Source organism: Glossina fuscipes, unplaced genomic scaffold (genome assembly GCF_014805625.2).
Source record: "Glossina fuscipes isolate IAEA_lab_2018 unplaced genomic scaffold, Yale_Gfus_2 144, whole genome shotgun sequence".
NCBI classification, from domain to species: domain Eukaryota; kingdom Metazoa; phylum Arthropoda; class Insecta; order Diptera; family Glossinidae; genus Glossina; species Glossina fuscipes.
Window position 1 is genome coordinate 51,526 of NW_023998487.1, and position 4,724 is coordinate 56,249.

Consider the following 4,724-nt stretch of genomic DNA (forward strand, 5'->3'; position numbering starts at 1 on the left):
TGCAGCAAAATACATCATGCATGGTCCGTTCTTCTATACACAATCCCATCTATTATTTTATATTATAAATAAGAGTTAAATAGTCGTCTGAGTGCATATGTGAGAAGTTGGGACCTATAAAATTTTCAAGACCTTCAAGCAAACCTTTATTATCCAGCTCAGAAATACCTTTAACCTCTTCAGATGGATTAGGTGTATTTTCATATGTGCGGGATAAAACGTTAGGTACAATATTCTGAGCACATTTTCGTGTTTTATTGTATTTTAGGGTCATACTCTTGCAGTTTTAATGACCACCCGGCTAAGGTCGACGGCAAATCTGGTTGCACGAGCAATTTTCGAGAACCAAGATCGGTAATACATACCCTTTTTTCTTTTGATAGAAAGTAAGGCTGTTAAGCATACCTGAATAATTGCAATTTATCTCCCGCTGGACTTTTCTGCACCCATCCCATTTATTCCTTACTCGCATCGCAATTCTTTTGTAAAATCTGAGCTTTGTAAAATCTGAGCTTTGTAAAATCTGAGCTATGTAAAATCGAAGCCCTTATTAAATATTGTTTCAAATCTTCAAATATTTTTTGAGCTTCATTACTTCAAGCAAACCTGCGCTTATATTTCAATAAACCGTTTGCAGGTGTAGCCAAAGTTATACACTTATTAATGAATTTCCTACACCAATTCGTCAACCCTAATAATCGACGAAACCTTTTCTGCATCCGTATGTATGACGCCATTAATAATGACGTGGTCTAAATATTTTGCCTCTTTCCAGCACAATTCACTTTTTCATACATTAAGAGTTAAATCAGAATCACGAAAGCAACTGACAACAATTGTTAGTACCGTCAGGCGTCGGGAAAAATTATCTAATATAATCAGGATGTTATCAAAGTAAATAAAAAGTTCGTTACGAAAACTTGCGCGAATCACTTTATCCATCAGCTTCGACTTTGTTTGTAACCCATTACATATGACAGAAGGGGTAACCTTAAATTGATATAAAGACCTATCAGGAATAGTAAACGCGGTCTTGGCTCTCGACGCAAGATGTAGTGGAATCAGCCAAAATGCCTCTTTGACGTCTGAGCTAGTTATAAATTGGGCTTTCGGCAAGCTGCTAAATATAGGGAACTTTCATAGTAACGGAGTTCAGTTTCCGGCTATCCACACACACGCAGTTTTTGCTTGGCTTACGGACGAGCACCACTGGAGAACTTCAAGCAGTCTTGGATTCCCCCACTACCCTTAACTTTAATTTCCTGTCCGGTTTAATTCCGTTTTTTGCACTTCATTGAAATTATAGAAGATATCTTCCTTTTCTAATTTTATATAATCGAACATTTCGGAGACAAACCCCGCAAGTAACCGAAGCTTCTGAATCCAAGGGACGGCGTACCTTTCGTCAAATGTGTCTACTTCCGCGAATGAGCGAATGTCTTGTGTTATTTCCAATAAATTAGAAATAAAATTATTATATGTACGTCTTATATTGCTGCAAAAGGATTTTATACGCTTCGTTGAGCATATGTTGGATTTTTTTCGAGGGCTTATCAAACTTCTTATATGTACGAATTTCGCCAATATGCTTTTGTGTTTTATTGGACAGGTTTTATTGAACTTGCTATTTCTTTAACAAACATGGGCCTTGGAATGATCTGTTATGATATCTTCGGAATACAATTTCAAACTATCGTCTATCGAGAGACAAGTGAATATCAATCCGCATTCCTAAGGGCAAACAGCAAATATTGCTTTCGAGCAGGTTCAATAGAATCTACGTAACAACTATAGGAAACCACACAATCGAGGCATACTCAATTATTGGTCTAACTAAGCACATGTGTAGCATTTTGGAAAGTAAGGATCCTTTAGCTGCTTGGACCATCTCTTAATGAAACCAAGCGCGGAACTTGGACAGCTCAATGTGCAAATTAAAACGTAATCTTTGGTCAAACACAGGTACTAAATCCATGAACGTTTTCCAGCTTGTGCGAGTCAGTGAAATGTTCAGTACTGAATGAGTTCCTTTTTAAGAAAGAAAGCTTCTTGCATTTTTTTAGATTTCATTTCATAAAATTTAATGGAAGCAATTTAATTTAAAGCCGATATGACTTCGATTCCAAGAACAACGAAGAAAACAGTTCCACATCGCCAACGTACATTAAGATATGTCTGGATTTAATTAGCAAGGGGAGATCATTAAAGTGTAAATTACATAAAGAGGCCCTAGTGACTGCTTTGAGGGACGCCAGACGATATAGGAAATTCGTCCGAGGTGATAAAGTCAAACATAACCCTGAATGATCTGTTATGCAAATAAGAACTTATTCATTTCACTAAGTACAAAGGGATCCTAGATGCCTGGAGTTTGAAGATCAATAAGTTACGGTGAACTAACTTAAACGCTTTACTAAAATCAGTGCATACTACATACGTGCGGAAGCCACTAGAAAAGGCCTTGAAAACAAGGTAAGCAAACTCTAAGAAATGCGTGACAGTAGGTCTTCCTTTCCGAAAGCCATGCTGGAATGGAGAAATATAGGATTTAATAGTAAACGCTGGATGCTGCATAACACTTCGCTCAAACAATTTCCAATTAGAGACTCAGCTTCGCTATGACTCTATAGTTCTCTTCGTGACGTCTATTTCCCTATTTGTGAATTAGAATGAAGAAACTACTCTTACAATACAAAGGAAAAACACCTGATTTCAAGGACTGACTAAAAATCTCTGAAATGACACTACATAGCTCGTTAGAGCATTATTCGAGTATACATGACATAATACCATTAGTTCGCTTCTTCAATTAACGAGCATAAAATGAAGCGGCGATGCATTAAATTGACAAATAAAAAAAAAAAAATTGTACTTATTTTTAACAACTTTTTTTCTCTTTTTCTTCACAATTCACAAAAGTAATTTGGGAAACACTTTATTTTTTAAATTTTCTTAAATTTTTGAATTAAAAATTCATTTTCTAATAGCTATTTATATTTTTCTTATAATTATAAAAGAAAAATGGAAGGAAAAATTTAAATTTATGGAAGACATGAAAAACTTCTTGGGCCGAAAATTAGAACAAGTGAATATTGTCACAACTTTGATGTTAGTGCGATGCAGCCGAGCCGGAATAACTCGTCCACCGCGATGGACTCGTTTGTGCTTTTGGCCCGTTTGTTTATCAAAATTTAGATTCAATAGCCGAAAAACAAGTCAAACGAACAAATACGCCTTCGCTGTTGGGTGAACTTTTCGACTATGGGTGCGATTCCATGTTCACTATGTTTATTGCTTTATCGGTCTGTATATCCTGCCAGTTGGAGAAATATTCGAACTGGCTATTCTTCCAGTGTTTTTGTGCAATTGGTTCGTTCGATTGCTCTCATTGGCAAACTTATATTTCAGGCACGTTTGGAAAAATTGATGTAACTGCCACTCAATTAACGACCATTAATAAACACTTAATATCAACCGTGTTTGGTTCGGAATTTTGGTTAATGCAGCTAAGATATCTTGAGTGGCAGGCGCACACTGTGCCTTCATATTTTGCTTTTGACATTGATCTTTCATTGGCCGTACGCTATGCCAAAGTGACAAGAAGCTATGCCAAAGCGGTAAAAATGGATTCCCAGTGGCTGGCACTGGCGTCTTGTCGGCGAGTATATTGTTGACGCTAGTGATATTACCGGCATTTACAATTTCTCAGAAACCGCCAAGGAGAATACCTCTCTTTATACTTTATATCCTTTGGGTAGATGGCAGCCAAAGTGACCTATAAATTAGTGATTGATCACATGTTGTGTTTCGTTTCGTTTGGACCACTTAGAACCTAATGCGTTACTGTGCACATTTCAGTTTGGAAAAATGTACTCATTTAGATCTATTTACCATACCTCAGCCAACATGCAATGGGGTCAATCAAGGCACTGGTATGAATATGAATAGCGCATATGAATGGCGCCACTCGTCATCGAAGGGCTTCTCACCAAACAAATAGGAAGCATTAACTTCCAATAATTTTGGCCATGTGTATTTTAAAGAGAATTATGATCTTATACAACCTTTTTTTTTTAAATATGTGTAACTTTTTTTTCCGAAACAAGTAAGTATATGTATATTCATTAAAAGAAAAAATAAAAAAACGATTTATTTCTTTTATATATAAAAGTAAGTATGCATATACATAAATGCCCATATACATAATTAGAATCGTAGGAATTAATCTGTAACTATTATATATTTTACCATATTAAATATTGATTAATTTGCAAAGGAATAGGAAACAATGAAATAATGTACAATTCTTCATAAATTTGGGAGAGAAGTACTTTAAGGGTCTTCGGAGCCAACTTTGGGGTCTCGCATAGACACCATAGCTCGAAGAAGAGCAATATATATAGATGGGCTCAGGAGTACAAAGGATTCCTTTTCGGTTTGTTAGGTTCCGTCCGCCCGTTTGTTCGTTAACGACTAAGTAAGTACTGCTGTTTTAGTTGCAACAATTTGAGGAGTGTCAGCGAGCCAAAATTATAGAATCCCTCCTACATCTCATAAACTAGCTAGCTCAGCAAAGGCCCGTACATCGGTGCCGTACGCCTCCAATCGTCGTTCGAGCTAGCCTAAAAATTAATGTAGTTCATAGATTTTGGACCGACAATAAGGATGAAGACGAACAATGTCATTAGACATAAAAGTGCCACCCAACGCCAACGGCATCAACA

The 4,724-nt window shown here is 36.6% G+C and overlaps 1 pseudogene; it reads left to right on the top strand.

The window, feature by feature from the left end:
• The first annotated feature begins 3,052 nt into the window (after window positions 1-3,052).
• Window positions 3,053-3,836, top strand: LOC119641129 (annotated as a pseudogene).
• The last annotated feature ends 888 nt before the right edge of the window (window positions 3,837-4,724 follow it).